We start from the raw sequence: 27,203 nt of genomic DNA, 5'->3' as shown, positions 1-27,203 counted from the left end.
AATTTTTATTTTTGTAAAATTGAAATTGAAAATGAAATGTTTTATGTTAGCTTGAAACACTCAAGAAAAGTTATTCAGTAGAAAATGTCAAAGTGTTGTGTGTTTTATTTCACATTGGTCAGCCCCCCATTTCAAAACCATGGAATTTCCCAGGAGGGACAACTTGGTCTGCATGTGCTGTAGTGTGTAAATCCTGTCCTGTCCTAGATTGCTTCAAGTGTTTCTGTTTTTGGTTATTTATTGAAGACATTCTTGTTCCTTTCCTTATCTCTCTGGAAAATGATGGTCTTTTAAATCTTAAGCCCTTCATTTCTTTAAACTAAGAGCATGCAGATGGCTTTCCGGTAAGGGTTGCTCATTAATGCAATGAACAGCCACCTGTGGTCTGAAAAAAAAACCTACTCTAATCAGATTTTGTGGAAGGACATTTCATATTAAGCAGTAACATTATATTTAAATTAAGAGCAGGAGAGCACTGAAACAATTGCATAGGAAATATGAATTCTGTTTGCATAGCTTTCTGTCAATAATGTTAGAAAAGAAAAAAAAAATCAACTCATAAGGAGGATGGTTCTCTTCTGAAAAGCTTTAGCCGATATCACACGTGTCTGAATATAATACTAGACATCTGAATTTAATGGAAGATTTTCCCATTGATTGAAATTTATCCTGTTTTTTCCACAGCAAAACTGTGATTTTTCTCTCCCCCCCCCCCCCCCCCCCTTGTTTCATGCTCCCCTCTCTCTACACATAAAGCAATCCCAGATAAGCAGATTAATACGTGGGATAGCTCCTCTTCATTGTTCTGTGCCGCACTTCCAGCTTTTTGTAGCCAGTTGGACTTGTTAGGAGGAGCTAACTGATTGGTTGTTTCCTGGGCTCCGTTTCATAAATTATAGCCCAGCATGCATGAGCATGATTCCTACAGTTGCAGTAATCCAGAGGCCTGTCAGTTCCTGACTTTATGCATGTTTATTTCTACTTGTTTTATAATATTGCCCTGGAATTTCCTGTCTTAGATAGCTTGCTATTGCATCTTCAGGACTCTGTGAGTAATTTTGACTTTCTCAACTTTGTTAATTAAGTGCTGTAAACAAGAATGCTTGTGTTTGGGAAGTAGTTCATTAGTAGCTAACCTTTGAGACTCTGTGCTGTATCAGCTCAGGTACAGTTAACTTTGTAGCTCTTCTCCTGCCAGGGCTAATGCAGCTTCATGATGCTGTGTTGGGGTTCATTCATTTCTGAAACCAGCTGCGTTTGATCTTCATGTTTTTGTGCTCCTGTAGGCAAATATAATGATGTTGCTTTACCTAATCAATGCATATTGCGTGTCTTCTGCTGCTGTCATGCTTCTATACTGTTTGTACGTTGTACAGGAGCAATTGTAGTCGAGCTATTGAAGGAATGCACAATATTCTCAGCATACTATATAAATACCCCCTTCTCTCCCCCCAAAAAATAAAAAATTCTCTAAATAAGAACAGACATACTGGTAAAAAAAGCTGTGTTAACAGCCAGTATATTAAACAACTGTATAGCTTAATTAACCCCTTTTTCACATGGTGCTATAGTGCTTTTCCTAATCTGTAGGGGTTGTTTCTGTAGCCAGCTAAATGCCAGCATGTTAGAGTTCACACATTTTGAAAACAAAAAACTACTCACAGTGAATTAGAAACCAGTGGGAAATGCTGTTCAAGATCTGCAGTTTAATCAGATGGAGTTATCACAGTGACTCCCTTGTTGGTTTCCTGAGATAGACGGGTGTTACCTCTGTGCGACTGGGGTTTAAAACAATGGAGCAGCAGATTGAAATCAGAAATCAGAAAGCTACCAAGCTAGTGCACTACACCTCTCTGGCAAATGCTACAAGGTCATATTCGTTGCTATAAATGCATTAGTTCATGCAAAGGACTTTCCACATTGCTTGTTTTTCCACTGGAAACATCATTTCATTGTGTGGTGTAATAAAGCTAGCGTTTGTGGGTAAATAGCTTGGGTTATACTAAGAAGTGCATACTTTCTGCAAGCAGGATGTAAGCCTACACTGTTTCTTAACAGCTTTCCTTCTTGAAGCTGTAGCTTTTCAGATGGATTTGTGTGAGTAAAAAATTTTAAAATAGTAAAAGTTCTTCAGACAGGTGACTTGCTCTTTGCACTGAATATTATAGCTTCCAGGGGTATAAAATGCATTTGCAAAACTTCTGTAAATGCATTTCATCAACAAAGACATTATCTTTTGAACATGAAAAATAAGAATGCAGTTTTGAAATTTCATTTATCCTTATTGTAAATTTCTAATTTCATGTAGTGTTTGGCTACATTTTCGACTTTCAAAACAGTTAGAAAAGAATTAACTGTTTAATTTATGTTTAACATTGAAGTAAAACAATTTATTAGTGTCTTTATGCTTATTGAATTTCTTTTTTGTAAAGATTGTGTGATTGTGTGTGTTACTTCAAAGGGTCAGTTACACATATTGTGTCCCAGGGTGAATGCAGTATTGCTGTTTGTACCTCTTGCATTGTAATGCATAGAATCAAGCAGACGATCACAAAATGAAAGTTAATTCTGCTGTGATACTGTTGAAAGTACTTTTGTTAGAAGTGGATCAGCAAAACAAACTGTTTAGTTCCTCTAAGTTGCTTTATGAAGTTGAACAAAAACGTGTTTTGTTCATGCAGGTAATATCTGAGATAACTTCTGCCAGCTCTGCTGTAGTGGTCAGGTATAGTAAATATATACGCTATTTATATATGTAATATAAAACCTAAACCACAGTGAAATTCATTTGGCCGAGACGGTATTCATTTAGTGAGCCAATGAATTGTAGCATGAATTACCACTTTCTATGTATATTTCTAAAATAAGAAATCTGAAGTAGTTCTCTCAGAAGGAAAAAGCTGGACCAGCATAGTTTCTCTGTGACATATGCAAAACAGAGGGAAACAACTTGGTGAGGCATTTAACTTGGAGAATGTGGTGCTGTGGTCTGAACAGCCACGTGACTTGTCACTTCTCATTTGAATGAATGTTATCTCTGCCATGAAAGTTTTATTTATTTTTTTTAAATCTAGTCTGCTTATTTAACTCTGAGTATTGCTACTTTATTTGAGCTCAAAAAAGTGAGAGACATGAACTTATGGATAAAAAAATGCAAGTTTTAGAGTGAGTTTCTTAAAGCAACATGTATGCTGTGATCTCAAGAGGAGTAACGTGGAAAATCAGTCTTCTACTGTAGCTGAGTACATGGACTGTTTCAATACTGTTAATACCATGTTTCCAGGAACTGGACCTTTACTGATACAGAATTCTATAGGTGAGATTTGGAATCTAATGTACTGCAAGCAGTGCCTAGAGCCTGGATCAAAGCCCTATTGTGCTGGATGCTGTTCAAACAAGTATTAAAAGGTTGTCCCTGCCCCTGTGAGATTATAAACCAAACAGGATGGTAGGCACAGGATGGAAGTACACACAGTTTAAACATAACCTTGGACAAGTCACAGCAGGTCAGCAACTCAAGAAGGAATGAAATCCTGGGATATATCTGCGATATGATGTTGTATTAGACATACCTGTAGCAAAGAAGCGGGGCACTGGGGGGTCCGCGACAGAACATCTGCTTGATCCTAGAAGCAGCAAAGGTATGTTGTGAGAAGGGTAATTAGGGCTTTCTCTGGACTAGGACCGAACACTGTACTACTTCCTACAAAGAGGTTTCCTTAATTCAGAGTTCAGTGCCTCCTGGACTAAACAGACACTTCTCAAATGAAACGTTTTGTACCCTATTACATTAAATATTCCAATATTTTGCATCCACTTTAGGAAATCTGGACAGATGGATTTTTCAGAAATTTTCTAAGTTTTCCACAATTTTTTTTTTAGTAGAATCTCAGATTTGCATTCATGTTTAGAACTAGCCAGAGGCTTTTCTGTGTAAATTAAAGGAAAGGTGGCCCAAGTTATAGCTTGTATATAGCCCCTACCTTGAGTCCTACTGGTTGTGTTGTATGCATTGGTATTTGACCTAAGTGGACAAAATTCATGCATGTTTGTCTGCTTAAATGTAAGATTGATATGAATAAACGCTTTTATACATAATTTGGATGAGCTTATAAAAAGAACTAAAATCCCCTTTAAAACTTGAAGGTCTCACACTTTGCTAGTGAACTATCAGTGTAAAGCTCAGGTGCCCACTGCAGCAGCATAATTTATGTGAAAACTCTGATATGCTTTGGAAAATACTCTGCTAAACATTTTCGTTATGAATTTTCAGAACTATCTGCTCAGTCCTGCACTAGAGTCCTGCTCTGCTTCTGTGTCAAAGCCTCCTGATGGGCAGTTAATTCTAAGCCATTTGCAGCCAGTAGAAGCATTTCTTCCAGTTGTGCCTCTGTGCCAGATGTCAGCTGTGGGAAGAAACCCCCACCCCCAAATTAAAATCAAACCAATCCAAAACAAAACAAAACAAAAACCTTCCTTTTGTCTTCCAAAAACAATGTGCCCAACTTAGCCACTGCCCTTCATGTAAACAACTGACAGAAGTGATCCTACAAAATCACAGGAAGGCATGAACATTGCTTAGTAGGGCAGTTAGTGCAAGCCCTTGCTTCTGCTAATAATTCATGGCAGCTTTGGGAATTAAGCAGAGGTTTGCTTAAGTAGAGGATCTGACAGGGCCTTATGCCACTGTGGCTACCTAGTATCGCTTGAATTACGACATTAAGGAACTTAAAGTCTGGCACTGCTTGTGCTGGAAATACTCCGGTGTTCCTCAGTTTTAGAGATTTAAAATACTTTGGTTTCACAGAAGAAACATATTGACATGGTTGGGTTGTTGTGGTTTAATGTGCTAACCTTTTGTGCAAAACACACAAAGTTCACAGGAAAAAAAATGTTGTCCAAAGTGTACTGCACTTCTCATTTGCTTGTGGTGGCCAGTATACATTTCTGAGTTACCTCTGCATAATATAAAGATTATTCTAGAGCTTGAAAGAAAAAATAGCTGAAAATTAACAGGAACATTTTTTTTTTCTTTTTAAATGGGACAAGTATTGCTTCCTTCCTGGCTGATCATTTAGATTTACAACAATATTGGAAAAGAAAAAAAATGTAATAGCATCATTACAATAATATATTATATCCGCTTTAGACAGCATAAAAATGTATTTGTGGTATGTGTCTGTTGAGAGATCTCTTGTCATATTCAAAGCTGTTGAGCATGTGAAGAGAGGAGAGGAGAAGAAAATCTACTAGGAAAAAAAAGAGTTTGATAGAAGGAAACAGAAGGGAAGAAGTGGGAAAGTTAAAGATAAAATTAGCTGTTCAAATGAAGATCTCCAAAGCATCTCAAAAATAAATAAATAAATAAATTATATACTCTTAAATGAAGCATGTGATGCAATTTAGCCCAGAGGGGAATAAGAAAATCTTCAGGAGTATTATTAATGAGGCAGCTCTTGGCAACCTTGTATAATTTTATCATTACAGTCACTTTCTGTAAACAGTCATGCAGTGCATGTACCAAAATACAATTCAAAGTTGCATGGCTGGATGTTCATAACAGGTGAGCATTTACGGTTTTATGTATGAGGAAAATGCCTTAAGCAACAGGGGTACAGGTTCTCTGCATGTATTTACAGTCTCAGGGTCAAGGTTAGGGTTCCTTTAGCTTCTTTTTGTGTACCTGAAAGAGTAATAATCTGTTCTTGTGTCCCAGCTTGCTTTTCCTGAATGAAAGTATTGCTGCACAAAGGAGAATACAGATATATTTCAGTTTTCAGGCAGCAACACAAATATTCTCCCCAAGTACCAGTGCTCCTGGCTGCTGTGCAGAGAACTTGCTGTTCCTTCAGGGGCTCACTGGATCTTGTTGTTCACCATATTAGAAATGAGTGTCTTCTGCATTAAATAACCTGCTGAGGAGCTTTACCTGCCAGAATGGCTCGGATAGCTATCAAAGATCAGGTGTGCTATAGCCTAGGATCTAAATTATAGGACACACATATTCTGTTAACTTTCTTGATGCATCATGTTCTCATTTATCTCTCCAGTTCTGTCAAACCAATACAAACCAAAACTTTTCTTGAATTTTCATTATCAGAGCCACTCTAAGGACTGCAAGCATAATGTATGGAGGCTGCCAAACTCAAAAATGAAATGATTCCACCTCAGCAATAGATTTGGAAAGATGATGAAAGAAGAGAAATGGCTTTATGCATTATCTGTATAGAATTTGTTGTGTATACAACCAGCTGTGGATTGATGCATGAAGGGTTGATGTGTGTTTGGAAGTTGCCAGAGGGCAAGTTAGAAGCTGAAGTGGAGGACAAAAAGAAAGGTGGCTTTATGGCCTGCAACAGAAAAGGATCTGGATGGACCTGCAGGGCTGCTGAACTGTTTGCTGAACTGAGCCGGCACAGCCTGAAAAATATTTAGTACTCAGTTTCATCAGAAAAACAGAGTTTAGAGAATGTAAGGGATGTGAATGCAACAAAACCAGATTAATCCAATCTACACTTGTCTGTGTTTATCCCAAACAAATATCTTATATCTTAAATGTTATGGTCATTGTTAAAAAATAAATAAATAAAAGAAAATAAAAATAATAAAAAAGGGAAAATAATTGCAATTGGCCACTGTATGTAGATAACTTACTCAATAGGAGAGAGGAATACAATTGATCTTGCTCAAATAGCTGAATTTTGATATATGACCCAAGAAGTTTTCAGTGAGTTGTATTTCCCCTAGTTGCATATTGTCTTACAATTTTGAAAATGTAGGCCCTTACTTAACATTAAGCTCCTTAGCATAGTTATTTCTACAGCATAAATGTTTTATTTTGCATGTGTTATTTATAATGACACACACACAAAACAGAGTTAGCGTGGTGTTGTACACATACAAAAGGATACATGCACGGCTTAAAATTGAATTTTGATGCTGAATTTGTTTAATGTTTTTGAATTTTAAATGTAAGATTTCATTCAATCCATACCAAAATGTGTTAGTATTTTTAAATTAATCTTTAATAGTTAAGAAGTTGAAATGTAATCTTTTCTATTCTTTATTTCATTATCTAGGGGTCTGATCCTTCCCAAGCTCTTTGAGATCTGGGTATTGATGTGAAGTGTTGTAGATTCATTAATTTACAGATAACAAGTCTGTGTTAACTTCTATCCTTCTGCCTCTTCTTTCCTGCCTCATGAGTATAGCAATATGGAAGATAAGATATATGTGTATGAGAAAGTGTTTTTTTTCCTTTAGTCTGTCATGGTTTTGGCTGAGATAGAGTTAATTTTCTTCCTAGAGGCCTGTCTGATGCTGTGTTTTGGACATTTGATGAAAATATTGGTGATAACACCTTGAAGTATTTAATAGTTGCAGAACCGTGCTTGCACAGAGCCTAGGATATTTCAGCTCCTCATGCTGCCCTGCCAGTGAGGCTGGGGGTGCCCCAGGAGCTGGGAGGGGACACAGCCAGGACAGCTGGCCCAGGCTGGCCAAAGGGATGTCCCACACAGCGTGGTGCTGTGATCAGCAATAAGAACTGTGGTTAAAAAAGAAGGAGGGGTGATGGCATTTGTCTTCCCAAGAAACCATCACATGTGATGAGCCCTGCTTTCCTGGGAGTGGCTGAACACCTGCCTGCTGGTGGGAAGTAGTGAATGGATTCCTTGTTTTGCTTTGCTTGCACACATGGATTTTGCTTTACCTCACAAGCTGTCTTTATCTCAACCCGTGAATTCTTGCATTTTTACTTTTCTGATTCCCTCCCCCATCCCACCTGGGGAGGGTGAGCAAGTGGCTGGGTGGTGCTGAGCCAGGGCCAAACCACAACAGCCTGTGATGCATACACAGACATAAAATTACTGTTAGGTCCTTATGTGTATAAATCTTCATTACACAGAGAAACACTATAAAATCCAAATTAGATGCGTAACTGGTCTTAAAATTAAATTGAAGGCTTGCTTTTTAATATTCCACTTTTCGGAATCTGAATACTTTATACAGCTTCTGGAGTGAACTCACATGGAGGCTTGAACATCTGTGGCCCATCCATTTAAACAGATGGCAAGATCTGTGATGTCCCAGGCATTTGCAGCGTCTGGCACAAGTGTGTTTATACATCTACCTATCTTTGGCCATTAAAAAGTCTGGCCTTGTTCCAGCCATTTGGTATATGAAATTTCTAGCTGCATGCTTCCCTTAGACTTGAGGGACGTGAAATCTGTTATTTGCCTCTGTTATCTCCACATTGGTGTTTCCTATGAAGATATTTAATTATGGACAGGGGAGTATTTGTTAATTACTGGCTTGTTTTATGAGGGATTCTGATACAGTGGATATAGCACAGCATGTGTGTATATAGTAAATAAAACAATTAGCTGAGACCTGAAATGACCAGTTATTGATAAGCTGTGTATTTAATTAAAATGAAAACGTATCAGATCATCTATCTGATGCGTTACTAATCAACATTTTTTATTTTTATTTTTTAAAAATTTAAACATAAGACTGTTTGAAAAACATCTGTTGCTCTGAATCATCTGTCCAAGTTTATTTGGATGAAGCCAGCTACTCCTGATGGCAAAACAGAGTTTGAGAACATAAACCTCAGTCATTATAGCCATTTCCTGAAGTGTTCTCACAGAAATAATATTAGGGTTCTTTATGAAAACATTCACATTCAATTGCCTGGTCATGTGTCGAGCTGTGGGGATATTGATATGTAGGATAACCCACAGGAAGAGAGTGATACTGCTGGCATTCCCCTCAAAGCAGCAATCTTCTAGTAACATTTCTGTGCAAGAGAAATTATGAAAGATAGAATTTAAAATTCACAAAAAAAAAGTAGGACTAGAAAATAGTTTCATCAATGCAATGGGGCTATAGGGCCTTCTATTTCCAGCTTTGGAGTGTAAGAGGAAAAAACAGCAATAGTGGAAAGAAGGAAAAACAGCAACAACAACAGTACTATTTTTCTGCAGGGCATTTAGCAACATTTGTTGGTGTAGTTGGTAGTATGGGGAAAAGAGTCTGGAAAAATGCATACAACAACCCTTTCAGAAGCCATTAATTGAAAAGCCAGGAAATGTCTTCCTCACTTAAGAATGCATTTACCAATTGAACTGAGAGATTTGAAGGCAATGCTTTATGGCCTGAAGATTTTTCTGGATGTCTTGTTCTAGCTTCTTTCTGAAATGCTGCACTTACGTGCTGTTTTTAACAGAAGAAGAATTTCATAGTTTTGGCTTTTATTTTTCCCTAGCTTCAGCTACTGTCTCTTAATTCTATCTCTTAGTGAGTCTTATTGCAGCTTAAGAGCAAAATATCACCTTCTAAGTCTGTTATTAATGTCTGATAAAATCATTATAAATATTTTCCAGTGCTGGCAAGATTCTAAGGTTTTTAACATAATCCCTGGTTTCAGATAGTCTTGATCCTTCTCAGCTATGTGAGGCATTTCTTTAAAATTTCTCTCTTCATTTGAAGCTTTTCAACCTCAGAAGGTTTTCATGGCTCATCGCAGTTGTCACATTCAGAGATATTAAGCAATTTACCTTGTGTCTGTGTAAGTGTTAGGATGGTCTGTTCTGGAAAAAAAAAAAAAAAAAAAAAAGCTCTTATTTTCTTCTATATTTGTCCTCACTCAAATCTGTTTTTTTTTTTTTTGTTTGTTTGTTTGTTTGTTTGTTTGTTTTGTTTTTTGTTTGTTTGTTTTTCATGATATTTCTGAGATCAAAATTCACTGCAAGGTGAATGTGCTTTTCCGATAGTAAGCAAAGTCTGTGTTGTTATTGGGATTTATTTATTTATTTATTTGAAAAGGTAGTTGTTTGCAAGACTGCTGTGTCAGAATCCTTAATAAAGTAGAGAAGAACTACACACTGGTCCTGAGTCTATGCACTCATCTTATGCAGCTCTAGGTCCCATGGCTCTAAAATATAATTCAGGCTTTTTGTAGGGTAAAATATATATATACCTCTCTCTGTCTCTGGAGGAAAACATACGAAATGATGATAAAATTATGATTTCTTGCAGAAAGTTTCCTGCAGGTGAAATTTTTGTAGTACTAAATGTGATGTGTCCACTGTGCTCTGGAGTCTGTCAGGAGCACTTGATGGGCATATCTGAGGGTATGAAGCCAGCTGAAAGGTTAAGGGAGACAGACCTGGTGAACCCTTGTCCTTTTCTCCTGATGGGAATGACTCCTGTGACGTGCCACCCTTCCAGTTGTGCCTGGCTGTCATCCCACCATGCAAGCCGGCACAGTCATTACCATGCCAGCAAACTGTTTGCTGTTCCCATGGAAGATGAGTGGCCCAGGATTCAAGCTTACACCCCAGCCACATTTTGTTTGGCTTTCAGGAGTACAGGTCTATCAGCTGTGTTTCCTCTTCATTTTACAGTCATATTTTGTTTGGGTAACTTCTCAGCCTATACTAACTGGCTCCCTGACAGGCTCTCTGCTCTCACCAACCAACTGCCCTCTGTTTGCCTAATGCAGTTCCACAAAGAAAACCTGGCAGGTAAGAGGAATTCCTCTTTCCAGATTAGGGACTGCGTGTGCATTCCCCCTTGTTGGATGCATGCTCTCTGCAGCACCCAGTGACAGTGGCTTTGTGACTGTAGCATTCAAATGTAGCGCTAAATGACCCTGGGGGTGCAGCTCTAGACCAGCTTCCCTTTCCTGATTCAGTTGTATTGCTGTCAAATGCTCTGGGAGGTTTTTTTTTTTTTTTTTTTTTTTACAAAAAGACTTGAGAAAACTTCAAGTTGAACAACACAAATTGAGACTTTTCCACAGGTGTTTGTGTCTAGGCTCATTAGAAGTTTATATTTACAGTGTATTGCCATCCCAAAGAAAGAACACAACGTTTTAAAGCATGGAAGAAGTTAAGTTAATGATTTCAGTGGAAGCATGTACTTGAAATTAGGCAATAGTGCAACACCTTTTAGTCTTCTGTTAAAAATACATTTCACAGATTCAAAATGAAAAGGCTGAGAATGTAACTTTTCCGTACTTTGTAGTTTGCATTCTTTGAATATTAAAGCTCACTAGTTTTTGCTGTTCATCAGGATAATCCATAGCCAGCTTAAAAGGCAGGGATTTTTTTTAAGCATTTTGTATTTGTGTAGAGTGTTTTCATTGATTTGCTTTACACTGCAGTATGTCTAACATCAGTATATCCAGTAGTACACATGTACTTTAATTTGGATCAAGTTTTTGCCTTCTTGGTCAAAAAAATAAAAATAAAAATCTTATTGTGCTGCTTCAGGGAGTTAATTGATATGCATATAAAGTCAAATGTCCAAATTTTCGAACAATGTTTCCTTGGGAAATCTGAAGTAACATATTGGTGTTGCTTCTGGGAGTTAATCCATGAACAGACATTCTGTGAATAGAAAATTGTTTCTGACTGATAAAATGTATTATACATGTATAATATGCATTACGTATATACACATCACCAGGCAAAATAATTCTGGCCCTGAAGCTACTATTGAACAGTAAGGATTTACAGGTGCCGCTTTGTGTGTAAAATCTTGCTTATACTTGCACTAAATATTTTAGTGTGCTATACTCTGTGATGATCAGATATTGACTAATGACTGAACTAAGACAGCTGAACTGAGAAGCAAATCATACAATTATGATAGAATGGCAATTTATAATGATAGAATGGCAATTTATGATAAAATATTGGTTTTATCATTATTCCTTTTTTCCCTCCTAGTTGCTACTTAAATTCATTTTCTCATCAGATTTGTAAGTGATCAGCTGTCAAACAGTAATTTTGGAATTCAATTACACTTTTTATTAATAAAAGTCAGTGAAATAGCTTATATAAGACCATGTAAATCAAGCTGCAAATAGCTTATTTTAAAAGCAGCATAGTGGTAAAAGCATTTATAATATTGATCCATTCATGAAATTGCATTTTAAGCTTGATCATTCCAAGAGCCCTAGTTTTAAAGCAATGGTAAGAATTTACACCATACTCAGTTCAAAGGAAACAAATATAAATCACCATTGTGTTGTGACATGTGTTGTGCACCTGGTCCCTGATTTTGGTTAGGATCTCTGAAACCAAAGTGCAGGTCACAGAAAATGTGCAACTGTAGGAAGATTTTAGAGATAGTACTGCCAGTCCCTACTGTGCAGATGACTCAGTAAGGGAAAGAGTATAGGCCTGGGCAGCAGTTTCAGCTGCATTTTGTGACTCAGGGGCAGTCCCCTGCAGAATTCTGGGTTTAATTTTATCTTTTTCTATGGGATTTTAATCTGCTGGTTATAGCTATCTCTGTCCACGTATCTCTCTTCCTCCTGTACTCTAATCCAGTCCTCACCTTTGGCAACATCTCCTATACTTCCTTGTGTCAACCTACTGCAGCTTTTTCACTCTCTTATCTCAATAGCCATGCCAATTTCCATTCTGACTGTCTTCCATTTCCCCTTCCTGTTAACTTCTCTGTGTCAGTCCTTCTCTCTTCTCTGCACGCACTTTGGCTCCCTGATGCATTGCTGTGGCTGCTTATGCCTTAGTACTCACCATGTCTCAAAATCAGTATCAGTCTTGCAGAGGAGAGTCCTGGTGGTTATGGAAATATATACCTGGTCTGTATTTGGGATGTCAGTCCATTATAACTCTGTCTGTACATGTGTCAACTGCATATCCTTCTCAGTCTTTGTGTAATATAGTGATACCATGTCTACAGAAGTTGAGATAGGACAGAAGATGATCACTTAATCCAAGTTTTCTGAAAACTCAGCAGCAGGACTTGGTCTCTATAGTGCATATGTCAAGTTATCACAGAATCACAGAATTTCTAGGTTGGAAGAGACCTCAAGATCATCGAGTCCAACCTCTGACCTAACACTAACAGTCCTCCACTAAACCATATCCCTAAGCTCTATATCTAAACGTCTTTTAAAGACTTCCAGGGATGGTGACTCCACCACTTCCCTGGGCAGCCCGTTCCAATGTCTAACAAGTAAGACATTATTATCTGTTATTAGATAATATATAATATGTTATATATAACATATAATATGTTAGACATTGTTATCTGTTATTCCTCCCTGACCTGCCACAAGGTTTTATTACTTTGAAATATTTACAGGGCTAGCTGAAAGCACATCTCTGATGTGTTTAATTTATCCAAATTTTCCTTTCATTCCATTTTCCAGATTCGCTAAACACTATGGCCAACCTGTATCCCAAAATTCAGTTTGAAGTAACAATCTGTTAAGCGAAATTTCACTCCAAACAGATTAAGTTTGGCAAAATTTATCAGCAGAAGAAAATAGATTCACATGAGAGAAGTGGTAAAGAAACTTTATCTAAGAGGTGTAGTTTGAGGGTACTTAGTAGCCTTTATCCGATGTGCCATTTTTCTGCAAGGACAATGAGACAGGTGCTCACTTCAGAGATCTTTGAGAAGAGGAGGACCTGGCGTCACTCAGACATGATGGTGCTAGGCTTGTTGGCCAGTTTCAGGGTGATGAAATGATGGCCTCTGTGCTTCACTTCCTCGTGTAGATGGGAGCTGGTTTACATGTTTGCCCCTAAACCACTACAGGTGTGTTGTCATCTGAAAAAGCACATCTGTGTACCACCAGCATTAGCCTGGATTGAGATACAGCTGACCATCTGGACCCTGAATGTCTCTATGATTCCTTCCAAATAAGACTTAGAATTCCCCTCTGCTTCACACTCATCTGATTTTAATCCCATTTTTGGAGAACTATGCTGCTGATATGTACAGAGCAGATTCTGTACAAAGAACAACATTTTACCTGTGTAAAGTTTAAAAAAGTTTTAAAGTTTTAAAGTTTAAACTGTGTAAAGTGTAAATTTTTTTTTTTTTTAAATCTAGGTTTTGTTTTAGAGATTTGCTGGACAAGCTCAAATAAAAACATGGTTCTTCCTATTCATATGTGTATTTAAAGTATTTTGCAAGACTTTGGACAAGCATTTCAGAGAAAATGGAAGGTTTAGGGCATTATTACACCAAATTTCTTAAGGTAATATTATGGAAATTATGTAAATGTTAAGTACTATTAATTTGATATTTCAATTTGAAATTAGTTTTTTAGTGAATTTCAATTAGTTTTTGTTTGTTTAAAAAAAAAAAAAAAGCTAAGAAAAACACATGGAATAATTTTTTATTTCCTGCTTCAGTACCATGTGTATGGTGAAAGACAACAGAATAGTTTAGTTAAAGACAGAGTTCTTTTAAATGCTTAAGAGAATATCTGTGTTGTTGAACATCTGACCAGCCCTTATGATACTAGAAAGTTTTATGTGCAATTTAAATTCAGGAAAAAAGACCATATTCTGTGTCTAACAGTCTTCTGTTTCCTTTTAATTACAGTAGATAGAATCACAGAATGTTATGTTTGGAAGGGACCTCTAGAGGTCATCTGGTCTAACCTGCTCAAAGGAAGGTCACCTAGAGCAGCTTGTCCAGGACCATGCCAAGTTGGTCTAATAATGTTTCTGAATACTTTCCTTAGTGTCTTTCACTGTTTTTCTATTATCATCCACATTTTTTCTATTATTTTCGTCCCCTGTTTTTCTATTATTTTCCCCATTTAAGACAAGCAACTTATAATAGTGCCTACCATTGTCTGTTTGACAGAGATAATTCCCTTGGTGGAAAAATATTTTTCCAGATGATTGTACCTTTTTTTTTTTTAAAAAAAAAAAAAAAAAAAGTTCATAGAGAAGGATAAAAATCGCTCAGGCTATGGATATGAAAAAGTTGGAAAATTCTGTTGGAAATAAGTTTGGAAAAAACAGAAGTATGTCTGGCCTTGCTCAATTATCACAAACACACAGGCCTGAGAAAAGTACTATGCCTACAAAATAAGGTGTTTTAGAACAAATAACAAGGATGTCTTCACTCCAGCCAGTAAAAGCTGGGTCAAACAGGAAAGAAAAATAGTATGTGTCTGAGTTTATCCCCAAACAGCTTGTAGAGTAAAGGTTATTTTCATTAAACCTTGTATCTCTAGAATGAGCAGACTCCCTATTTGTTGACCAAAAGATAAAAGCTCTGCAGATCTTTGTATGTACTTCTATAGTAAAAATACACATTGCCATATTGAGAAGAATGTAGCGGTAAATACTTGGATATTTACCTATGGTGGAGTGTGGGAACTGCTTACCCTACTTTGTTCTTTACTTTTGTTGTTCTTCCTTTATTGAATGTTTGTGTATTGCACAGCTGTTAGCATTTGTAATTTCCAAATAAGCCTTCATATGTCCTTTGTATAGATACTTCATTATGCAAAAGAACAGAGATCTAAACCTAAGAATCAATGGGGGAAAAAAAAAAATCTCTTTCAAAATAGTAGACAAATTATTATAAAATGTCCTTTATGTGATTGCAATAAAAATTACAGGCTTTTAGAAGTTCCCGTACAATAAAATATAAAAAAAAAAAACAAATTAGGGACATGTCTAAGAATAGTGATTTACTTAGAAATCTTTCTCATGAGAAAACAATTTTATGTAGGAAATGAAAAATGTGTGAAGCTCAACACAGCCTTTCTTGGGGAAGGCCCAAAAGCAGAGTGCAGCAGGATGGAGAAGAAAGCAGTGCTGAGTAGAGAAGAATCACCTGTCTCAAGCCTGTACCACGGCAAGAGGTAGTAATGCCCCAAGTGTTGTAACTGGATGCAGACCTTGCCCAGGTGTGCCATCCCCTGTGCTGAGTAGGGGAGACTCTCCTGCCTCAGCATGCTGCCAGCACCCCTCCTAATGCAGGCCGGTGAGCTGGCAGACTTCTTTGCTTAGGGTTTGTGCAGAGCTGGGAAGGGTCAGCTGCAGCAGCTGGCGGGGGGTGGGCCTCGCAGGCTGCAAGGGGTCACTGCCTCCAGGGCTGTGGGAGACATGACAGGCTACAGGGCAAGAGCATTTGGGGGTGTCCAAATGCTTTGAGGGGATGCTGTTCAGATGCTGGTGGAAATGTGTGAGGCCCCCCTTGAGCGTTCTTGTGGAAGGCCCAAAGGCGGGACTGTGAGTGGGCGTAGCTGGATGGGGAAGGAAGCAGAGGGCTCAGTGGGCCCACTTGTCTCCGTGCCCAGGTGTCTCAGAGAGCTCCATGGAGTGCCGTTGTGATAACTGAAAGGGTTCCGTTTGTGCTTGGATGGCTGACGCCTGCATCACTAAAAGAGCCACAGCGGCCACTGCTCCAGCTCAGCTGAAGCCCAGGTGGAAGGAGGTACGTGGCTGTCGGGGAAAGTATTAGCTCGTGGGGAGAGGTTGATGAAATGTCTGACTTTATATGAAATGATTGTGATCAACACTGGTACCTGCTTTCAGCTGTCAGAGGTAGTTTTGTTGGTGTGTTGGAGAATAACTAGAAAGCCACAGAATGGTTGTGGTTGGAAGGGTCCTCTGGAGGTCTTGTTGTCCCACCCTCCTGCTCAAGCAGGCTGACCCAGAACAGGTGTCCCAGGACCATGCTGAGATAGCTTTTCAGTATCTGCCAGCACGGAGACTGCACAGCTGCTTGGTAGTGCAGTTCTGCTTGTCGTTCCAGGGAGTGGTTTTTGTTCAGACCTGCTGCAGGATGAGCCTGGCTATGGGAAGGAGAGGAACTGGGGTGCGACTGCTGGGCCAGATGAAATTTGGGTGTGGAGGCATCGGAGGGGAGGGGTGTGTGTGGAGGGAAGGGAGAATGGGGGAGGCAGCGGAGCCAGGGCTGTCCTGACAGAAGGAGCAGCAGGCCTTGAGGACCCTCGGCCTGCCTGTTGGTGGATGGGTTTGGAGGCTGCCGCCCTGGTGCTTGTCAGGCCCCTGCTGTTCAGTGGCCACTCGTGCCGGGGACCTGGATGCGCAGAGTCCAACCTAACACTGCCAAGTCGACTACAAAGCCATGTCCCTAAGTGCCACATCCTACATGTCTCAAGTACTTCCAGGGATGGTGACTCCAACACTTCCCTGGGCAATGCCAATGTTCCCCAAGCCTGTACAGCTGCAAGGGGTTGTTATGCCCCTAGAGTTGTACTCAGCATTTGGCCCTGTTGAATGGCATACAGCTGGACACAGCTCATCAATCTAGCCTATCAGCCCTCCCGGCCCACAAGGGGACTAGTTCCTGAGCAGCCTGAAGTCTGCTCTCCCCATATCCAGGGCTGAAGATTTGGTGGCAATTGAATTCTTGTCAACAAAAACTTTAAACTCAACCACTTCATGGTCACTATGACCAAGACGGCTGCCAATTGCCACGTCTTCCCCCCACAAGACCCTCTCTGTTCTCCAGCAACAGATCGAGGAGGGCAGAAGCATTTGCTGATATTCAGACAACCTGTCGTGTTCCAGTTGTGACCACTGGCTCTCCTTCTGTCAGTGGGCACCACTCAAAACTGACCAGAGAACACAAGGTGCGTTGTGTGTCACCAGTGCTGCGGATAAGGGGATGATCTCTTTCCTCCTCCTGCTGGCCAGCCTGCTTCTGGTGCAGGCCAGGAGGCTGCTGGCTCTCTTGGCCAGCCGGACACACAGCTGTCTCGTGTCCATCAGGCTGTTGACCAGCACCCCCAGGCCCTTTTCTGCCAGACAACTTTCCAGCCACTGTTCCCCAAGCCTGTGCAGCTGCAAGGGCTCGTTATGCCCCTAGTGTTGTACCCAGCATTTGGCCCTGTTGAATGCCATACAGCTTTACACGGCCCATCGATCTGGCCTATTGAGATCCCTCTGCAGGTCCTTCCTAGCCTCAGCCAGATCAACAATCCCGCCCAAGCTGGTGTCATGGGCAAACTCAGTGAGGGTGGTTTTACCTCGCTAGGAAGAGGCAAGGAAGAAGAAAAGAAAAGAAACAACTGATGGGTTGAGATAAGGATATTTATTTAAAGGAAAAGTAATTGGAAAAGAAATTATTAAGGGAAAATCGCTAACTAAATATTTTAAGGAAAGGGAAAAGCAGGGCCCACATGGCTGCTTGCGAGGGCCCTGCTGTTCATCGGCCGCTGGTGTCGGGGAGCTGGATGCGCAGGGGCCGCAGCAGCAGCGAGCCGATGCGGAGGATGGGTCCGTTGGCGGGGCTGGTGGGGCGCTGCCCTGCAGCCTGCTGGGGGGCAGCGTTGATGGGCCCTGGAGCTGCGCCGGCCCCGTCTGCTCGTGCGATCCCCTGCGGCCCCCTTCTCCCAGCTGCGGGGCCATTGTTGGTGGGCCGTGGGCGCAGGTTGTAGCGGCGCTGAGGGGATCTGCTGCGGACCCTCTCCCTGGCGGCGTTCCTGCGGCCGTGAGCGGATGGCCTGCACACGTACTGCTGGTAGTCGTCGTCCGCTCGCACCGTGTGCAGGATGCAGTCGATGGGCTGCCTGCAGAGCGGGCACGCGGAGCTGGTGGCAGCCCACCGCCGGATGCAGCGGAAGCAGAAGGCATGGCAGCAGGTGTAGGTGTAGGCAGTGTTTCTGGTGGTGCCCAGGCAGATGGGGCACTGTTCCCCTGCCGCTGCCTCAGATGGCCCCGCCTGCTGCATCTGGCCCCTGCCGGCTGTTGCTGTACAGCCGCTGTGCTCCAGGTCCTCCTCGGCACGGGATGGAGTGTCCTGCCTGTCAAGAGAGTCATGCTAGGAGGAGTGGGAAAGCACAGAGAGCCCAGGAGAGTGGAGGTTGCAGGGAGGTGAGGGCCTCCTGAAGGGCCTTCTTGTGGGCTGAAATTCTTCTTCCTCATCATCATCATCACCGGGTTCAGCCATGTGGGCCAGCCGTCACAAGGGCTGCTCTCGGCACCTGCCTTTGCTCCCTAATCTCAGCCCCCCATTCACTCTCCCAGGCCAGCAGCACGGCTGGAGTTAGCAGAGGGTACCTGAAGGAGGAGGTCCAAGAACGCAGAGGAGCTGTCTGGGCGCTGTCGATGGTGCCAAGAACCCTGGCACCTTCGTTGTGCCCGCAGCTCCAGGACAGGTGCTGTGGGGACCTGCAGTACCCCACCACACGAGAATGCACAAAGGTGCAACTCAGAATAGCCCGGGATGCTCCTGGAGCCTGCACACCACGCGTGTGAACTCACAGGAGTCCTGAACCAAATGTGCAGAGCGGTGAGGTTGGAGCAGTCACAGATGCTGCTCTGCGACATCACAGAGGCCTCTGGGGCTGCCCCCAAGCGCTGCCCAGTGAGGACAGCAGCCCCTCCAAAGGGGAAAGCCTGCTGCTTTGCTGGGCATTTGCCATCTTGTCACAGCCTAGGGGCGTTGTCTAACCTCCGACATGTTGGGTCCTGTGGTGGCAGGCTGCGGAGCTCCATGTTCCAGCAATGCAGGCAGGGAACCCTGGTGATGTCCTGGGTACAGAGCACCCTGACTCAGCTCCTCTGAGGGCTGTCAGAGGGACTCAGCAGAAGGGCTCATCCCTTGTTGCTGGTGGGAAAGTCCCTGTGGGCAAGTTGTTCTGTTGCTCAGTCACCCCCACAGTAAAGAATCATAGAATATTCCGAGTTGGAAGGGACCCACAAGGACCATCGAGTCCAACTCCTGGCTCCACATAGGTCTACCCAAAGATTCAGACCATGTGACTCTGTCTGCAGTCCAAACACTTCTTAAACTCCGACAGGCTTGGTGCTGTGACTATGTCCCTGTGGGGTGCCTGCTCCAGTGTGTGACAACCCTCTTGGTGAAGAACCTCTTCCTGATGCCTAGCCTAAAACTCCCCTGTTACAGCTTGACACCATTCCCTCGGGTCCTATCACTGGTCACTAAAGAGAATAGATGGGTGCGTGCGCCTGCACTCCCCCTCATGAGGAAGCTATAGGCCACGATGAGGTCTCCCTTCTTTTCCAGGCTGAACAGGCCAAGTGACCTCAGCTGCTCCTCATACATCTTCCCCTCTAGGCCCTTCACCATCTTTGTTGCCCTCCTCCAGACGCTCTCCAATAGTTTCATGTCCCTTTCATACTGCAGTGCCCAGAACTGCACACAGTACTCGAAGTGAGGCTGCACCGGTGCAGAGCAAACAGGGACAACACGTCCCTCGACTGACTGGCAATGCTGGGCCTGATGCACTCCAGGATACAGCTCACCCTCCTGGCTGCCATGCTGGCTCATATTCAGCTTGCTGCCAACCACAACCTGCAGATGCCTCTCTGTGGGGCTGCTGCCCTGCGTCTCATTGCCCAGTCTGTACGTATAGGCAGGGTTGCCCCTTTGCAGGTGCAGGCCCCGGCACTTGCTCTTGTTAAACTACATGTGGTTGGTGATTGCCCAGCTCTCCAGTCTGTCCAGATCCCTCTGTGAGGCCTTTCCACCCTCAAGAGAGTCAACAGCTCCTCCAAGCTTAGTAGCATCAGCACATTTGCTCAAAACACCTTCTAGTTCTACATCCAAATCATTTTTAAAGATGTGGAGGAGAATTGTCCCTAAAATGGAGCCTTGGCAGACCCCACTAGTGACTGGGCGCCAGCCTGATGTGGACCCATTTGCCACAACCCTTTGAGCCGTATTTGTCAGCCAATTGTTCACCTATCGTGTGATGTTTTTGTTTAGCTGTGTGCTGGACATTTTGTCCAGTAGGATCCTGTGGGCAGCTGTGTCAAAAACTTTGCTGAAATTCAAGAAGATCCCATCAGCTGGTTTGCCTTGATCAACTGGGTGGGTGATCTTATCATAAAAGGAAATCAAGTTAGTCAAACAGGACCTACCCGTCATGAAACCACATTGGCTGGGACCAATAACTGCATTGTCCCCCGAGTGCGCTTCAGTAACTTCAAGGATAATCTTCTCCATAATCTTACCAGGCACTGACAGGCATGTAGTTGCCAGGGTCCTCTTTCTTGCCCTTCCTGAAAATCGGTACAACATTTGCCAGCTTCCAGTGTACTGGGACCTCTCCCGATTCCCAAGACCATTGAAAAATAATGGAGAGAGGTCCCGCAATGATGTCAGCTGACTCTCTAAGCACCCTGGGATGAATCCCATCCAGACCCATGGACTTGCGTGGATCCAGGTTTGAGCAGCAAATCCCGCACATATTCAGGGTTGGTTGGGATTTTGTCATTCCCACTGTCATGGTCCTCCAGCTCAGGGCACGTGGGGTCGCAAAGCCCGTCTTCAGCGTTGAAGACAGAGGCAAAGAAGGCATTAAACGTCTGCTTTGCCCATGTGCTTGTCTGTGAGGTGACCTTCCTCATCAATAGCAGACCTATGTTTTCTCTGGTCCTCCATTTTCTATTGACAAATTAAACAAACAAACAAACAAGTGAACTTCTTATTTTCTCCCTCAGAGCTGGCCAGCTTCAACTCTAATTGGGCTTTGGGCACACGAATTTTCTCCCTATAAATGCGAAGTGTCCCTGTATTCCTTCCATGTTGCCTGACGCTGCTTTTAGCAGCCATACACTTTCTTTTTATGCCTAAACTCCAGAAGATCCCTGGTCAGCCAAGCCAGCCTTCTGCCCTGCCTGCTTGACTTCTGATATTCTGGAATTGCCTGATCCTGTGCTGTTAGGAGGCAGTGCTTAAAGACTGGCCAGCACTGATGGACACCAATGTTTTCAAAAGAAGTTTCCCAGGGAACCTTGCTGACTAGTTCCTGAGCAGCCTGAAGTCTGCTCTCCCCATATCCAGGGCTGAAGATTTGGTGGCAATTGAATTCTTGTCAACAAAAACTTTAAACTCAACCACTTCATGGTCACTATGACCAAGACGGCTGCCAACGTCTTCCCCCCACAAGACCCTCTCTGTTCTCCAGCAACAGATCGAGGAGGGCAGAAGCATTTGCTGATATTCAGACAACCTGTCGTGTTCCAGTTGTGACCACTGGCTCTCCTTCTGTCAGTGGGCACCACTGAAAAGGGCCGGGCTCTGTCCTCTTTGCACCCGCCATTGAGATATTTGTAGACCTTGATGAGATCCCCTGAGCCTTCTGCTCTTCTGGCTGGACAGTGCCAGCTCTCTCAGCCTTTCCTCAGAGGAGATATGCTCCAGTTCCTGCATCCCCTTTGCGGCCTTTTCATAGAATTATTGAATTTTGTAGGTTGGAAAAGACTCTGAGGATCATCAAGTCCCTTCTATAAAGCTTGATCAAATGTCCCATTTTGAAATCAATTGATTCTGGTCACCACTAGCACTTCTTTTCTCTCTTGAGACATTGTATTTTTGAATTCGTTTAATGGGAATGTGTGGGGTAATTTGCTAAAGCAAAAAATTTTGGCAAGCACCATTGTACTGAGAACTATGTTTTTCTTCATAAGTGTATGAGTTCTTCACTTACTATGAGTAAGTTTCTGAACTCATTCAAGTGTTCTCAGGACTAATTGCTTTCTTTTTGTTGTATTTTTCTCTATAGCCTTCCTCTTAAAATGCACTGAGAAGAAAAATTACTCAAAGAATTTGCTTGGAAGAATTACCTCTTATTTTTTCTTTACAAAAATTGTCTAAATATTTAGACTTATCTTATTAACATTGTCTTTTCCCTAATCTCTTCTTTCATGCAATATGATTGAAATTCATCGTTGGTGAATTTTTTGAGAACTTCACCAACATCAGCTTCCCTGTGTAGGTGAGATGCAGAAAGCTGCTGAACAAGGGGCATAGATATGTTCGATAGTGAGGGGTCACAAAATCAGTGATATGCGGTTTGTGTGGTGTCACCTCCAGCACTTGCTAGCTAGCAGGCAAATGCCTACAATACATCACTATGGAGAAATCCCACCCCCCCACACTTTCTAGGAACATAAAATGCTGGGTTTCCCCTCTTACATACCTGTACACTAATGCATGCAGTATGGGGAGTAAAGAAGATGAGCTGGATGGATACAGGTGTTTTAGGAAAGACAGACTGGTGAGACAAGGAATGAGTGTTGCCTTCTAGGTCAATGACCAACTGGAGCTCATTGAGCTCTGCCTGGGGATGGATGAGGAGCTGACAGAATTTATGAGTTAGGATTAAAGGGAGGGCAGGGTCAGGTAATATAGTGAGATAGTGGGTGTCTTCTATGTGCTACCCAACAAGGAAGAACAAGTGGATGAGGCTCTGTACAAACATTCACAATCCCTGGTCTTCATAGGGGACTTTAGACACCCCAGTATCTGTTGGAGGGACAACACAACAGGGCATAAGCAATGCAAGAATGTGTTGACAAGTTCCTTCTACAAATGACAGAGGAGCCAGTGAGGAGAGGTACTATACTGGACCTCCTTCTCACTGGCCAAGAGGGGTTTGTGGGGATTGTGAAGATCAAAGGCAGCCTAGGCTGCTATGACCATGAAATAGTGGAGTTCAAGGTCGTTAGGGTAGTCAGAAGCATGGAGAGTAAACTCACAAGCCTGAACATCAGGAGAGCAGACATTGGCGTCTACAGGGACCCACTTGGTCAAGTACTGTGTGACAAAGTACTGGAAGGGAGGCCCAAGAAAGCTATCTAATATTTAATGATTACCTCTTCCAAACTCAGGAACAATGCATCCCAACACAGAGGAAGGAGGCCAGCATGAATGAACAAAGAAGTAACTGTGTAAATTAGGTAGTACAGAATATTAAATACAATACATTCAAACTGGATGAGAGTATCCTTGAATATGGAAAGTATAGCACAAAGAACCACAGGGACATAGAATGAATCACAGAGTGGTTTGGTTTGGAAGGGACCTTAAAGATCACCTGGTTCCAACCCTTTGCCAAGGGCACGGACACTTCCCACTAGATCAGGTTGCTCAAAGCCTCATCCAACCTGACCTTGAACACTTCCAGGCCCTTGTTGAACTGCATGAGGTTTGTAGAGGCCTATCTCTCAAGCCTGCCAAGGTCCCTCTGGATGGCATCCCTTCCCTCCGGTGCGTTGACCTTACCACACAACTTGGCAAACTTGTTGAGGGTGCACTCAATCCCAAAGTCCATGTCACTGACAAAGACATTAAATAGTGCCAGCCCTAATACAGACCCCTGAGGAACAGCACTTCTCACTGGTCTTCACCAAGACATCAAGCCACTGACCAGAACATTTTAGTGTGACCATCCAGCCTAATCCTTATCCACTGAGTGGTCTGTTCATTAAATCAATTTCTCTCCAATTTAGAGACAAGGATTTTGTGCCAGACAGTGTCAAATGCTTTGCACTAGTCCTGTTAGATGACATCAATTGCTTTTCCCTTATCCAGCAACACTGTAACCCATCATAGGAAGTTACAAAATTTAATATCTAGGGATTTTTATCCTGTAAGCTTAATGATATGGGGAAATTTTTCAGAAAACAAATAGTCAGTAGGCAAGAAATTGAGCCTGACTTTCCAAAATGCAGAAAGGAATCTGCAAATGCAATTCAGACTTTGAAAAGCATGCCTAGAGGTAGTGTATTAAGAAGTTGAGAGGTAATAACTCCTTTAAATATACCCATGATGTAACACAGCTTTTATTTGTTTGCTTACTTTTTTTTTTTCCCCTTTTTTGAACAATTCAGTATGAGAAAACTAGAGGAAGCAGAGGATGAAAACAAAAATAGTCTCAAGCTAATTGCAAGCTAGAAATCAAAGATGACTCATAAACTAATGGAGGCAATTCAGTTGCCAATTTGAACACTTTAAAAGAGGAGATGTTGTTTGCACAAAAACATAGCTGTGGATTGTGTTGACCAAAAATGAGGACGAGGAGCTTTGAGCAGTAGGAATGTGTGTTTCTGTGTACGGTCTGTGTTCTTTGACTTTGCATTTCTGAGTTTAACTTCACTTCATCCAGGAAATTTTATTATGTGTAAGGACATCTGCCAAGATGGTGCCATTTAGGGTTAAACAAGAGAGCCTGGTGTATAAAACTGCTAAGGGAGAAGGGCTTGTAAACACTGGGATTTCATGTTGATTTATTTTCGCAACTGGGGACATTTTCTAAACTTGGCTTTATCTAAGCACCAAAGGATCACAAGTACATAAACATGGGCACTCACAGAAGAAAATCTTAGGCTATCTTCTAGACACTTTAAGATATCTGAAGATTAAAACTATGTATGGAATTTATGCTCATATTTCCTTTGAAAAGCCTATTTACTTACCTTTTTATACAATTAGGAGCCTATCTAAATTTTAAATTCTTCTTATTATAATAGACAAAATGGCTCTGTATGCTGGGAAAAGATATGCAAGAAGCTAGACAGTAAAGGTGCACTTAAATTGAAGACATTTATCTACTTCCTCATCCTGACAATTCAAGATTTTTTGTTATGCATCTTTCACAGGAAAAAAATGAAATTTATTAATAATACTTTTTCAAGTGTTTGCATTAGCTGGCATTACTCAATGACTCTTTAGTATAACAGACATGAATAAGAACAATTCAGGTAAATTTAGAAATCTGCAGAGAAAGTATGAAAAATATTCATTTAGCTTTGTTTTGTGATTCATATTCATTAGCCATATAATAAAATGGAAAATGGACTGCAAATACCAAAGCCAAAACAGTTTCTAACATGTGGATAGCAAAATTGCTTTTAATCTTATACCTTGCCAACAGTAACTTAAAATTACTATTTCTCAAATAATATCCTCAGGGTGTTTGTAACCAAGTATGACCATGCTCACAAATTGATAGAATGTGTCTTGCAGCCAACAAAGCACAATCTTCTATTGTCAGTAGAAAATTAAAAACAAAGCCGCTATTATGAGGAAAAAATACATGAAAAAAATAATTAAAGAAAGAAAAATGAGATCTTTCTAGGTGGAATAGATCTAAATTTATGATTAAGTCAACAGAAATATGACTGCTAACCTATAAGTGTTAAATTTTCATTTAAACTTGCCTTATGACTGGCAATCAACTAATCTTGTGTGTAGTATTTATATGGGTATTTTATTAGTCCTAAGTTAACCAGCCACATAGGGGTACATTGTGATTAAATTATTTGCCTCAGTTAACAAAATGGCTCTGAAGAGGACTAATCACATTGCATATTTTAAGCTTTTTGTGGTTGTCTGGTAAAACATTGGAGCCCCTTCGTTTCTTATTGTAGAATCATAGGATGCTTTGGGTTAGAAGGGACCTCAAAAATCATCTAGTTCCAATCCCCCTGCCATGGGCAGGGACACCTCCCACCAGACCAGGTTTCTCAAAGCCCCATCCAGCCTGGCCTTGAGCTCTTCCAGGGATGGGGCATCCACAGCTTCTCTGGGCAGCCTGTGCCAGTGCCTCACCACCCTCTAAGAATAGAATTTCTTATTTATATCTAATATAAATCTGCTTTTTTTTTTTTTTTTTTTCTTCTTCTTTTTCTTTTTTTAAGTTTAAAGCCATTCCCCTATCATGATACTCCCTGACAAAGAGTCCCTCCCCAGCTTTCCCGTAGGCCCCTTTTAGGTACTGGAAGGCTGCTGTAAGGTCTCTCTGGAGCTTTCTCTACTTAAGGGTGAACCACCACAACTCACTCAGCCTATGTTCATAAGAGCGTGCTCCAGCCCCTCAGTCATCTTCATGGCCCCCTTCCAGACCAGCTCTAATAGGTCCATATCCTTCTTGTGTTGGGGATCCCAGAGCTGACCGCACTGCTCCAGGTGGGCTCTCATGAGAGCAGAGCAGAGTGGGATAATCAACTCCCTCCTCCTGCTAGCTACACTTCTTTTGATGCAGTCTAGGATCGGGTTGGCTTTCTGGTCTGCAAGAACACAGTACTGACTCATGTCAAGCTTTCCATCCATGAGTACCCCCAAGTCCTTCTCCTCAGGTCTGCACTCATTCCACTTATCACCCATCCTGTATTCACAGAATTACATAATCATGTAGGTTAGAAAAGACCTTTAAGATCATCAAATTCAATCATTAACCTAACACTATTAATTCTAGCACTAAACTGTACACCTAAGCGGCATATCCACATGTCTCAAATATCCAACCCAATGGAAACTCTGCCCATTGCCCATTGCAATGTCTAACCAGCCTGTCTGTGAAGAATTTTTTCCTGATATCCAATGTAAACCTCCCCTGGAGAACCTTGAGGCTGTTGCCTCACACCCTCTCACTTGTCATCTGAGAGAAGAGCCTGACACCCACCTTGCTACCACTCCCTTTCAGGTGGTTGTAGAGAGCGATGAGGTGTCCCCCTCAGCCTTCTTTTCAGCAGACGAGACAACCCCAGTTCCTCAGCCTCTCCTCATTGGTTTTGTTTTCTAGGCCTTTCAGCAGCTTTGCTGCTCTTCTCGCAATGCATTTCAGCAACTCAGAGTTCTTCCTGTAGCGAGGGCACTAAAGAGACCAGAGAATGCGTTCTGTG

General features: G+C 41.8%; 1 protein-coding gene across 1 annotated transcript in view; it reads left to right on the top strand.

Annotated features, from left to right (window-relative positions):
• Positions 1-3,504: 3,504 nt before the first annotated feature.
• PDE4D (phosphodiesterase 4D) overlaps positions 3,505-27,203 on the top strand; it is a 629,197-nt gene continuing 605,498 nt past the window's right edge. Inside the window, exon 1 of the mRNA XM_084504096.1 lies at positions 3,505-3,641. The gene's annotated coding sequence lies outside the window, so the exon portion shown is untranslated. The remainder of the gene's footprint in view (positions 3,642-27,203) is intronic.

The sequence above is a fragment of the Aythya ferina genome (assembly GCF_964211825.1).
Source record: "Aythya ferina genome assembly, chromosome: Z".
Classification (NCBI taxonomy): Eukaryota; Metazoa; Chordata; class Aves; order Anseriformes; family Anatidae; genus Aythya; species Aythya ferina.
The sequence above is the reverse complement of the archived record's forward strand: the minus strand, read 5'-3'. Positions and strand labels throughout refer to the sequence as shown.